This window comes from Capsicum annuum, chromosome 3 (assembly GCF_002878395.1).
Source record: "Capsicum annuum cultivar UCD-10X-F1 chromosome 3, UCD10Xv1.1, whole genome shotgun sequence".
NCBI lineage: Eukaryota > Viridiplantae > Streptophyta > Magnoliopsida > Solanales > Solanaceae > Capsicum > Capsicum annuum.
Genome location: NC_061113.1, coordinates 61,487,062 through 61,501,655, shown reverse-complemented (window position 1 = coordinate 61,501,655; position 14,594 = coordinate 61,487,062).

Genomic DNA, 14,594 nt, shown 5'->3' with positions numbered 1-14,594 from the left:
TATTTACTATGTTCATACCTTCTGCCAGGAGATCATGGATGATTACTTTTAATTCTTGAACTTGAGAGACGACAATCTTACTATCTATCATCTTAAAGTCAAGAAATCTTGAAATAATGAACTTTTTTTTTTCCTGTATCTTAGTCTTACATTTCTTTTTCAAAGCTTTCCATAATTCTTTCGAGATTTTCATACTGTTGTACACATTGTACAAGTCATCTTTAAGGCTACTCAGTTCTTACAAAAGAAATTTGAGTGTTTCCAAGACCCCATTAAAATAAAACGTTCCTTTTCTGGTTTTTCTTTGGGCAATTATGGAGAGTTTTAAAAGATGAACCATTGAAGACTTAGAGTAGTCAAGTAAAAAAATATCTTTTGCTACCAACATTTGAAATCCACACTTGAAAACTTTTTAGGTTTCTCCGCTAGTGCCATAACAGGTGCAACAGTTGAACGGATTGATGTAGCAATAGTTGTTGCTGCTACACTTGACATTCCATCATTAGCATCACTTTCAACAGACTTTTTTATTTTCACAAAGAGACAACCAATTTATTATGTCAAATTACTAACTATAAAGTTCTAAAACTTTAAACACTAACTTGTACCTAGTTTAACAAGGAAGTTTTTATGTTCTTTGAATCGTCAACTGAATGAAATTTAACTCATGATGAAGTTTTTATATATTCAAATCACTATTAACTTCAAACAGAGTAGATAGCAAAAATTTTTAATCTCCAGAAATGCAAAAAATACAGTGTTAAATGAATCGGTGAAGTTCTTATATTCTTCAAATCGAATTCCCAAATTGATTTCTCGGTGAAGTTTTTATATTCTTCCAACCAAGGGAATAGAAAATTACAAGACTTTCGTCTCCACAAAATTAGTTTCAATAAAGATTACAAAAGTTCTTTCTTTATAAATGGTAAAGTTTTCTTTTCCTTCACCAAATAAGTACAAAAATAAACATATTTTTTCAATAAATTCCTTAAGATTGTTATTTTTGGGTACAAAATTTGTATAGTTCAATAAGAACTTCAACACCAGGTTCAAGAATAATTTTAAGGGCACCAATAAAGTTTAACAACTTCAAACACAAGTTCAAATGGATAAGCAAAATGAACTATCAAAATGAAGTTTATATCAACTTTAAGAAATGAAGATGAAGCAGAAAGATCGAATTAAGTGCACCGAATTCACAGTGTTTCCTTAAGGAATTTATTCCCCTCAAATATTCGAGGTTAATTGAATTTTTGCTCCCAGGATAAAATGATTTAGTTTCAGAAAATAGTGGTATCTCTAATTTTTTGAATCTTCGAACTCACTGAACGATTGATGATCAAACACGAGTTTTAAGAAGAAGAATAAGATTTTTTTCAACTCAAATTCATGTCTTTACTTGATAAAAAATTTAGGTATTTATAGCCATCAAGGTGTTGCTTCATGAAGAGAAGCAATGGTTCAGAAAGGTGCACCTCTTTGAAAAGGTGCAACTCTTTGAAAAAGTAACAACCGATTATAAAGGTTATAACCATCCAAAGTGAAAAGGTGCCTATTCAAATTGCATCCTTTCTCTTAGTGCCTTTCCGAAAATGTTATAACCATCCAGTGTACTAAGCTCTCGACAAGCGCAGGATCCTGGGAACTAACTAAAGAAAAATTATACCTGCATTAAATTGGGATAGAGAGAGTATCTTATACTATGTTGTTCTTGATTTTTACTCTTTTTCCCATGATGATTTTTAGAATATAGCCTGAAAATTTATGATAGACTCACTTATTAGTGTTTTTCTCCTAATTTTTCATTCTACAAACACATATGCCATGTAGATTTTGGATGTGTATAGTTAAATTATTTGATCTAGATCCTGCAACATGGAGAATATGAATATCTATTGGCAATTCAGGGATGACCAACAATCAAAAGTATCATAAGATCATACATTGACTACAATTGCTACAAATTAGCTGAACAAATAAGGTCCAAGGGCGAGTGGAGGAATAACCTTGACTTTTTGGAAGTCTCAGATGAAAGTAGATCCAGGGATTATCTTAGTTTATAGGAATATAATATGTGGTAAACCTAAACTTCAACATGTTAAACATTGATACCAATATTACTTAGAATATGACAAAAGTTCCATTAGGAATGGCATTTACAACATTACTGTTGTTTGTCTAAAACCTAAAGTCAACAACATAAAATATGTCATTTAGCATATTTAATAACAACCACATGAATAAAACTTGTGACTATTGCAATAACACTATGGGCATCAACGAAAATAATATTATTGACAAAGGGTTTACAACTGGAAGGTCAAACAAATTTGCAGGTGATAATCATTTGCTGAAACTCTACTAGCCCTGGATTAGTAGCAACAAAGTTGCACGATTGGATATTGAAGAGTCAATAAATTTGAAAAAAGACATGAAAATTGTAAGGAAGTGCAAAAAGATTATATCAGTTTTATGCCATCTCCCTATCATGCAGTGATATTTTACTCTCTGAGGAAAACAAAGTTAAAAAGATTCAAACTTTATCTATCTTCAGTCCCTCTCTTCTTTTTTTTTGTTTGGTTTACATTTATTTGATTAGGGTATCTTAGTTTGAATCTTTTTTGATAATTTTTTTTGTTCTATTTTTCTTGACCACAAACAATTCTTGGATAGTCAGTTTCTTCAGTTGCAAAAATTATAGGATGAGAGCAAACGACCTTCCTTTTTTTGAAGATACTAAAAAACCTCCAAACAATATGTCCATGTCTATGTGAATAGTAGTAGTGACTTTTTATGATTTTTTTAGGCGAATCAATCCCATATAACAAGTTGAAAGTTCATTTAATCAGCTAATGGATCTACTAAGTTTTTTTCAACTTTTGTTTGTTTAATTGAATGTTTAAAGAGGTAGCTGAATAGGTTTGTATTCTAATTATATATACAAGTAGAAAATTGTGAATTTTATGCAGGTTGATGCCCATGTCCATCAATTCAGGAATAACAGTTCCAGGTATTTGACTTTTATATTGGTTAAAACTTGCTAACGTAACCACTTCAATCGATCCTTAAGCATTAAATTTTCTTATTATAGTGAAGAATTGACCAAAGATCCTATAGACATACATTGAGGTTAGAGCTTAAGGTTAAATATTAGTAGGTAGTCGAGTGCGTTTCTTTTTCAGCTTTATTAGTATTGCTCTTCTATTATTTTATTCTTTGACTTTAGTATTACCATTGTTTTTCTTTGCTTCAACAATTGTATTACTTATTTTAGCTATTGCTCTCTTCTTCATTTATTTGCAATTCCTTTATTATTTGTATCCTACTTTAAGGAAGCAACAAATATCAAAAAATCAAAAAAGAGAGGACATATCTAATAGGGCATCGGTCTCGGTAGTGTACAAAAGATTTGCTAGCTCCCCTACCCTCTTTCATCACCAGTTAACAGTGATTGTGCTAGAGAAGTTGTGGCTTCTTCCTTAAGTAATCAACCACAAAAGTTTTGAGGAGAATATAAGCAACTCCTCCATCTTTTTGTGAATTGTTCTTTTTCTTTTGCTAGCCAATTTTCTTTTGTCCCAAAATTCTTTATTTTTTGTTAATGTTTTTCATATTGTATTACCTTTTGGGGAGTTTTTTTTTTCATAAATGATTTTTGTTTTTAACTTAGAGAGTTGAATACATTCTTATTTGAATTTTGTTTCTATGATAAAACCTAGATTGATAGTTAGATAATTTATTAGGATTTGGTTGGTAAGCATGCGAATACGGTATTAAATTTACAATATATATAGTCTAATAATATGTAATGCTCACAATCAATTAGTATGAAGATAATGATCGATTCGATACATGTATGAATGAGCTCAGAATCAACTTAAAATAAAAATTTCTCATGATAAAAATCCATCTCATGATATCACCGGTATAAATAGTCATGTTAGACTTCAATAATATCAAATTGAAATCCTCACTGACGTATATAATAATAATTAAGGAAATTGATTCTCAAGTAAGGCACATTATCAACAATTCAAGCCTCCACTCGGATGACACAATAATAAATAACGCAATTAAATGCACAAATAAGGCCTATAATATCATATAAATTCCCCACTGGGTATTCACAATAATTAAATCCTCTCAAGTCAACAACAATTTATAAATAAGCCCCCACTTAGGCACACAATATTAATAGTATTCTTATAAATATAACTCCCACGACTAATTTACTAACTCATAGCATTCTTTACCTGTATGATTAGCTGCGCAACATGCTTTACCTGGATGATTAGCTGCCTAGCTCATTCTGAAGAAAGTTAAATCATAACCTACCTTAAAGAGCCGAAAATCCAAGCCTAGACCTTCAACATGGAACTGTTCTTTCACAAATAACCTCAAAACGAGCTAAATCAATAAAAAATATATTTTATGTGTCAAAAGAAAGTTAATGATTCCAATATTGGCTATATTTATATCGGGTTCAAAAATCGTTCAAAAAATAGTTTCAAAATCAAAAGAGTTAAAACTAAAATTTTAATTTAGAAATATGCTTCTTATGTCTATAGGAGTCTACAGCTGAAACCCACATGAAAATGAGTTGAAGTCGGTATTCAAATCGATGAAAAATCTTTGTAAGAGTTTATAGGAAAAATCTCAAATTCTAGTTTGAAAACAAGATTAAAAGGTGTTTTTAAAGACATAATCAATGAAAAATAATGAAAATAAGAATCTAGAGCTTACCCAAGAACAAATGATAAAGAAAACCCTAAAAATCTCCCTTTTTCGAAACTATTAAGTTCAAAAATGATGAAAATCACAAAAATGGAGTATTTTTTCCTTTCTGTGAACTGTACCTCGGAACGCGGTCAACCCTTCGTGTTCATGAGGGTCAATTATGACTAGGCTAATTAAATGACCTTTGCATTTTCTATCATCCCTTTACATTCGTGAAGGCTGATGACCTGGACCCATTACATTTGCGATGAAGTGAAAGACCTGATCTGATTCCAATAACTCTTCGTGATTGTGGCCACCATCTCATGATTATGATGAAGGAGATTTTTCCTTCTCCGCATTCATGGCCAATGGCTCGCATTCACAAAGAATGATTTTGCACCAAATATCAACGGTTGGACCAGCTAAATTCCACGACTTCAAACTGTCTAAACAGACCCTCGACATTCATTTGAGACTCCATAAAAATAAACCAAATATTCCACTAGGATATTTTTGATCTTTCGAATTTATGGAATTATAGAATTTTTGAAAAGAGGTTGTTTACAATAAATTAGCCCCTGGAATCCGTAAAAGCTCATTTTAACTAGTTTTTGAAAGATGGGCTGAAATGCAAAATTAAAATTTTAGGACCCAAACTAACTACTCTCTTAATCCAAAATTGACTTTATCTAATGAAACTATTTGAATTGTCATCCGGTGCTCGAAACAGAAGATGTTGACCACAGTCAAACTCATGACTTTTAAGGGATCTAAAAGTATCAAACTCTCTCAAATTAATCTTGAATCCATTGAGGACCATTCCAACCATACCTACAACTCACAAATAACATACTACAACTACGGAGAATCACATAATAGTCAAAATACATAAAATATAAAAAAATCACAACTATATTTGTTATATTTTTAGCCTATCAACAATAACCCGAATGGAATTATATTGGCGCAAGGTCTTAGGAAGAACCACCACAAGGTCTTAGGAATTATATTGGCGCAATAACCTGACACATGACCGTATACTCTACTATATCTCTCTCTTCATTCAGGACCACCAATAAAGTTACCTCAAGTCACAATACATCTTAGTTGCATCAGGTTGTATGGAATATCCAGATCTATGAGATTCCTCCAACAAACTAGAAATCAAATCATCAACTCAGAGTACCAAAAATTAAGTGGATACTTAATTTTGGAGGATGGGGTGGGGAAGGGGCAATTATAATGTATGGTGTTTCCGTCATGAATTATTTCACCATCACAATAAATTGAAACTGTAACTTTTGGTTCAGAATAAATTCTTTGTGATTAAAATGAAGAAAAATAGAGATATTGATGAGAGATGATTGAAAATGGTGAACATGGTGAAAGTCCCATGCATGAGGCTTCTTTAAATAGTATTTGGAGGATCTTGGAGGGAAAATATTAAATAAAAAAATAAATAGCATAATAATTTAGTCCTCTTTATGATACATCACATCAACATCAAAAGTGTATAATAAAATGTGACAAACTCTGAAAGCAAACTACTCAAATAGTGCTTTGAGGCAAAAACTTTTATTATAAAGCAAAATAAATTATTTTGCCTTATAAAGAGTAATAAATTATTTATACCTTATAAAGAAGAATAAATTATCCCACTTTAAAAAGCGGAATAAATTATTTTATTTTATGAAGTGGAATAATTTATTCTGCTTTAAACCCATTCCCTCTGTCAACATATGTTAACAGTTTCCATTTGAAAAACTTCGTAAAGAGGAATTATTTATTCCACCAAGATTATTTTTATTACACTTTAGAAAGGTGGATTATTTGTGTATCTTGTTAGTTTTATGGTTCACTTAAGTTTCAAATTCATTAAAATTTTATTCTGACACCATCTAGGCACAAATGCATAATACATTGATAAAAACACCTAGGAGCCATTTGCTAAAAAAAGTATTTAATTTTTTGGGATTAATTTTTATTTTATTTAAAAGATAATGTTTAATCAGGAAAACTTTAAATTTAGGTTGATTTCCATTTCATATTTGAAAAATAATTTATAATCTATTTTTTCTTACTTTTACAATATATATGTAAATATACACACACAAACACACACATACACACACACACATACACACACACACACATATAGATATATATGTAACAAAAGAGAAGAATATTTGGAATACATATGTAATGACTTGATATTTGTGAATTATTCATTTTTGTATGATTTGACCATCCTACCCCTCTTCGTAGTTACTTTGTGGTATTTCTGGAGTGTGGGAACAATTAGCATGATTTTCAATGCATTTCGATGTGGTTTGTGCGAGTTTATGATTTTTGGTGGTTATAAAGGCTTATTAGTTGACTTTGGCCAATATTTTTGTTGTTTTGTGCATCAGATGGCAAAACAGACCACACTAATAGATCCAAAATATCTACTTTAGGATGGTAACATAATTGGTGTAATTTTATGTCTTTTATATCTCATTTCGATTCTCGGTTAAAAAAGTTGTTGAAATTAGATTTCGTAGGTCAACTTTGTGAAAATGATGTCTTTTTAAAAATCTAATATAGCCATAAAGTTTGGAGCATCTAATTTAATAGGGTAACATAGTTAATTTGTATTTTTGGGATTCCAGATGATTCTCGAGGAGTCCGCTGAGACTTGGATCCAAGTCTCCAACTGGTGTACTGCTTAAGCGACATTTTGGTTGCTTAAGAGACCTGGTAGACACTCGAGGATATCACTTAAGTGACTCCCTTATCGTGTAAATGACTATCGCTTAAGAGACATCTGGGTCTCTTATGTAACACTTGTGTAACCAATGGGCATAGCATAAGCGCCACCTGGTCGCTTAAGCGACCTAGTGATGACTTAAGCGATGTCTCGGTGGTTTTTATACCTCTTTTTCTCGATTTTCTACTATTTTTTAGACTTGGAATTTGGGGTTTTGAGTTTTTGAGTGATTTCTATATTTTCAAGCTTGGGTAATCTCCAAATTCATATTTCAATTATTTTTCTTCAATTCTAGTCATTTGAATCTTGTTAAAACTTGCATTCAAAAGTGGATTTGGGAATTTTGACCCAAAAGTCCTAAATTAGTAATTATTTGAGCTAAACCCCAATTCAAACCCATTTTCACTTGGATTTTCTTCTACGATTTCTATAATCATGGGTAGTATATTTTTGGACTAAAATTTTATTTTTACCCTTCTTTTCCGAAAACCCATTTTGAGGATTTATTTTGACCCAAACTCGAGATTGCACAATATGGGTATTGTTGGATTCCTCTTGACATATAGATTTTGTATTTGTATGTTCTAGTTTATTTCAGATTCATTCATAAGGAGAAAGCTCCACGTTGAAGGCTTTTAAGATTGATTTTTGGCATTTGAGATAGGTTATGGCTTAACTTTCTTCAAACTAGGTTGGGTAGTTAATATTGATGTAAAATCATGCTTTAATTATGTGATTGTATCATGAAAATGTGTTAATGTCATTATGTTCCTATGTGGGGGCCTATGTTTTTATTATTTGGTGGTTTTGAGATATTATTTTGTATGTGTGACCGTGCGGTGTCTTATATGATGTTGTTAGCCTGGTACATATATATATATATATATATTATTGGTTGTACTCTTTGTGGTGGAAAAAGATTAAATTGGAACTTATGTGGTATCAATGACATCTTACTTGTACATTTCACTTTTTGGTTTTCTGGATTATATTGGATCATGAATAGTTGGCTGATTTGATTGTTTTTTTTAGCTCACATGGTTGGTATGTTGGTTGGATATTTGAATTTCTCATTCTGATTGGTTATGAGCATTACATCCTCATATCATATACATTTGTGAAACATTGGTACCACTATGAAAATACTAATAATACTGGTTTTTTCTGACAGAAAATGTGACATCTTTAAAACCCCACTACTGATGGCTATGCCAGAGAGGAGTTATGAATATTGGTATTATATATTGGATATTGGATTGTATATGGGTTGACGAACCCCCATGGGTCCTACCTCAAAAGCATAGCTCGGTAGGTGTTGTAACACCTCGCATTTTTGGGCTAGAATTTGAACCATCATTTCTACGTGTACAAATTTTAATCCCATAATTTGTATATGAATATATGTGTCATGATCATTAACCTAGTCTGAAGAGTGCTTATGAGGTAAAAAATGTTCATAGGAAACACTTAGAGAAAATTTGAGTTAAAAGCTTTCAATTCAACTAAATTTTGGTATTCGCTCATAACCGAGTGAAAAGTTATGAGAATTTCCATGAGGAACCAGTGAGAGTGGACGATTTCAGCATGGTATGGAAATTATGCTCCGCGATACATGAACCTTGTCCAAGAACTCTAAAACCCGTATTTCTCTTCTATTTTTCAAGGGTAAACAAGTCATTTACGTCCTAAACTATCCTATAACTAGCAGTAACATGATTGTATCATTCTTTAACCCCAAAACACACCAATTACACAATCCATCTTCTCCTAAATCCTCAAGAACACCAAGCAAGGGTTCTTCTATAAGAATTCCACTTCCAAGGATTCAAATTTATGCTTCCCTTAAAGAATTCAAGTAGCTAAGGTATGTGGGATATTCATGTCATGACCCGAACCAGTGCTTGGCCATGACAGATATCTTAAGTCCCACGTAGATCGAGATTACCCCCTTTGCCTAATCGTACTAACACAACATCCCCAAATATCGTATGAATTCCAAACATATAATAATGTAACACATAATAAAACTAATGATAATTATGATATGTTTATACCAACCACCAGTAACCGGACGACCTCCTGTGACCAAATAATCAACCAAACTACTCAATTCCACAGTAATCCAACAAAGCCTCTACAAAATTGAAGGTCAATAAAATATCGGGATATGCCCCCAACAATAGTCAAAACAAATATCCAAAAGGTAACAAAAAAATGTAAAAATAAGAAACCACAATATGAACTGACGTTTTTCAAAGGATGGACGCTTACCACTTCAATCTGATTCTCTTGCTAATCCCGAATCCAAGTCACTAAGTAGGAGATGTAGAAGTATGGCCAATTCCTATATCACATGGGGATACAACGTATGAAGATGGTCAGTGTTTGGAGCACTAGAATATGACTCAGGGATAGAGAAACAAAATAATGTCATGATAACAGTTTAAAATCAATACAGTATTCAATGCATAATATCATATTAAATACATATACATATATAATACCACATGCTGGGGTATTGAGCAAGCCTTAGCATGAACTTTAAAAACCTTAACCTAGGGTGTGTAGCATAACTGTCATAAAACAAGGCAACCACATGCTATATGTGCCCAGATCTCCCCTAGATGGAAGGGCCCTAGAGTGTGTAGTCGCACAAACTAAAGAATATCCATATTCGTATATGCCTTTATGGAGGACTCAAATATCCTAGCATAGTCAAGGTTACTTAAGCACCAATATATACAATATGGGTGACTTGAAACTCCCATTAATATAACAAATATGGAGGACTCAATCCTCTTGGTTATTTAGATACCCACACCGACTAGCGCGGTTTCCAGTGTTTGTCCTTCATGACCTCCACTTTCATGACCCGACTACATATCCCACTTTAAATCCTAATTTAACCATTTATTTCAGAATTATTATCATTCATCCAGTTACTTACCACAAGCATCCCATTGGTATCATCATACCAACCCCACTTGCAAATGTACAATATGCCAAGACAATTATTACATCATTTTGGGACACTAACCCAATGTTCAAAAAGGAATATAAATCAATTTGGTACTTTGGGACTCGAACACCTAAGCCAACCAAACCCTAAAGTTTCAATTCAATTAAATTTATGGCCATCAAAGCCTTTACAAAGTCCTTCATCAATCATTATCATAGTTGTGCCAAAGCCTTAGCTCAAAAACATAATTCAATTTATTACAATATCATTCTCATTAACAATTCCACAAACAACTTGAGGGCATGCCACTATTAAAGCAAAAATCATCAAATTTGGGGTTCAACCATGACCCCTCAATTAAATCACCATTTCCATGCACCCACATGTGTAAAATAGTAATTAAAACATGAATAATCTTAATTTAAACCATAGAAAACATTATTCAAAGATATGCATTCAAACCCCTCAACCTTTGTTTCAAAATTGCCATTAATGATTCATGAACATTCTTTAAACATATGATTTTAGTAAACTAACAATGAGATAAGAGTCACATGCCAGAATTGCAAAGATTCATGAAGGGGAATTAATCCTTAAGCCCTTAGATGGCCACTTTGGAGAAACCCTAGCCAATTTTGTTTGATAGGATCATGAGAGAGTAAAAAGGATGTTTTGATCTTGTAAAGTGTAGAATAAATGCCCCCAAAGTGTGTTAGTGACATGGGGCCTTAAGGGTTTTAAATGGAAAATATACAAAGTACCCACCAACAAAATTTATAAAAAGGTCATCCTTTGTTACGAGTCGACCAGTCGACTCATCACCAAATCATACAACTCATAGCCATAAGTCATATCCTAAATAGTGAGTTGGAAACCCATACATTGTTCATCTTACGACTTCATGATCCCACTCTTGACTCTGACCATATGACTCGTATGGTCTAGTCATTTCCAAGATAGAACCCAACGGGATTAGACACTGGACAACATACAACTCAAACCTACCACTCGTAATATAGTATTGCAACTCATAGTAAGTCACTCATACTTAGAGAAGAACTTAGCCAATTATACACTAGTTTGGTTATGACTTGGGTCCCTACACCCGTAACTATACTATATGACTTGTATGATGAGTCGTCAATGGGGCAGTGAGCTCAAAGCTCAAGAAATTTTCTAGGGTATAAATCCGGGGCATTTAAGTCTTCCCCCTTAGGATTATTTATCCTCAAATAAAGGGACAAGGCATTGACTAGTACGATTAAAAACAAACATCTCTACTCTTATCATTAACTAAGTTAGAAAACAAAGATTCGAAGAAAATCAATCTTTCCTTTAACAAAGTCATAACACAAAGATGTTAAGAATAACAAATACCTTATGCACATTTTCTAGAGTGGAAAACAAGAATGGATACTTGGACTTTATAACTGTAATGCCCTGCACTTTCCTAAGCTAGAAAGCGAACCGTTGTTCGTACATGTGAAACCCCCTATTATGTAATCCATATTTGGGAACATGAATTATCAAGATTACCTTAGTTATAAGAGAGCTTATAATGTGTTAAGTGTGGTTATATGAGTCACTTAAGGTAGTACAAGCTAAGAGTTTCAAAATCCATCAAGTTTTAGTGTTTGAATTAGCAAGAGTCATCTTTGAATGAGCATAACTTGATAAATATATGGTATTTATTCATATTTATACATATCAAATTATAAATAATCAAATTATCTTTCCAACGATACCAATTTTATCAAAATCTGACACCCGAGCAAGGAGTTATGGCTTTATGAAGTAGAGTGCGTTGCCTAACCAATCGCACATGGATACTGGAATAGGTGTGCGATAAGCAATGCGGCGCATACTTAAATGTGTGCGATAATCAATGTAGCGCATACTTAAATGTGTGTAATAAGCAATGCGGCGCATACTTAAATGTGTACGATAAGCAATGCGGTGCATACTGAAATATGTGCGATAAGCAATGCAGTGCATACTTAAATCTGTGTGATAAGCAATGCGGTGTATACTTAGTGTTTCAGGTAGTAAAATACTCCATTTTGAGTTATTTTGAGGGCAATTAAGTCTTTTGGCACTCCTTACACACCCCTAAACTTAACCTTACGAATTTAATGGATTCTATACAAATCATAACCCTATTATCAGTCTAAGTACATCATCAAAGAGCACTAAAGAAGAAAAAAGTTACGGTTGCACAATAAATATTGAGGGTCCAATGTTTCAATGAATCCGTTACCATAAAGGTATGTGGGGTTTTTAACACGAACATCCTTTCGTTCTTGTGTCCAAAATTTGTATTATTTTATAAAGATATATGATTTTACATGCTTTGATATGAATTTGAGATAGAAACTATTATCCTACATTCTTGTTCAAAAGACTATTATATTTTTATGATGTCTTGAAGATAAATTCCTTGAGTTTTGATGTTAATATCATGTTTGAAGTTAAATCTCTAGATTTTCATATGAATTATACATGTTTCCTACATAAAGTGTGAATCTTGAAATATTTTGCTCAAGTATTGATATATGGGTTTTGAACCCTATTTGAGAATTATGATTTTTGTGAAAGTAAAGTGTTATGCACACCTTGAGATTTGAATGATTTGACCTTTTGTTCTTGAAAGAGTGATTTTTGAACTCGAATGAGAAAAGAAATCCACATTTTGATTTATTATGAAAAAGGGGTAGCATGATGGCTCCTATTGTGAATTGCTGAATTATTTTGTGGTGGATTTTCTTTGAAAAGATCTGAGCTAAGTTCGAGAGTAGTCTTTAGCACCGAGTGGGAGCTATAGCTGTGTTGGTACTTTTCTAGAACTACATACCCCCGTAGGAGCCGGAATTGAGGCTGATTGTATATAGTGATTACTAGTTTTTGGATTTAATACTTATAGTCCTACTCCGATGGCAAGGATAGGATGACTCTCCTCAACGTGGGTTGTACGTTGGAATCCACATGGCTCACATGGTTTATGTTGGTTATAAGATCTCTCACTATCTGTGTGTGTCTTCTTTCTATCTAAGATAATGATATAAGTTTGTAAGGATGGTTTTCCTAAAGTTATTGTTTCCAAAATGATTGCAATACTATATTCTAAAGAGAACTGTTATGAGATTTGGTTACCTTGATCGCTTGAAACTGTGATGAAATAAATTGAGAACTTACTATGATGACTCACATGTTTTACTTAAGATATCTTATTCTATCATGATTATGATGATTTTATTCGAGCTAGGTGAGTCTTTTATTATATCATGAATGTTTCCTATAAATGCTTATGATATTGATCATTTAAATTGCATACACCCCCCTATGCTCTGTAAATTTCCATGGCACTGACCCACATCTTTGGATGTGGGCTACAGTTTCTTGGAATGTAGGTTCAGGTGCTTAATCCTAGGCTCAACAGTGATTTTTCGGGCACGCTGGTCTACATCCTCTGCCATGGTGAGTCCTCATAATTCGAGGATGTGATATTTAGACTCTTTTTTTATTTGAGTTGTTTATTTTTGGCACTGAGTATGAGTCAATTGGGGCATGTCCCAATGGCTCTCTGATTTTGTTGATTTTTTTAGGCTTGTCAGACTAGACTAAATGGTTGGAGTTGTCATGAGATATCGTATTTTGTTACTTTCTGCATTTATCTATTCTAGTGTTTTTGAGACTTGAATGATGACGTCTAGATGTTTTGACTATGTTGAACATGAAATAAGCTTGTGATAGTGTTAGATGGCTCAAAGGGTTAGCTTAGGGCTATTTGTGATCTCAAGCATTGTGTGACACCTCGGGACCTATTTTTGGTGCGTTACAAACTTGTTATCAGAGCCTAAGGTTATTGAAGTCCTAGTGAGTCTGACAAGACACATTAAGTAGAGTCTTGATCATTGGTGTATAGCACGCCACATCTATGAGCAAGAGGCTGCAAGAAGTTTTTGGAAAATGTTATCCCTTCTTTCAGTACTCATATCATGCCCGTGAGTAAAAGCTCAAGTTCAAATCTCAGCCTAATCTGTATCCTCCTTTCATTTTCAGAGCATGTCATTCACTGATGCTAGTGAGCAAAGTAATGAAAATCAATCATCCCCTCTGCCCGTTCAAGTAGATTCCTTCAGTGGATATGTCTCTCATACAGAGTTCAGA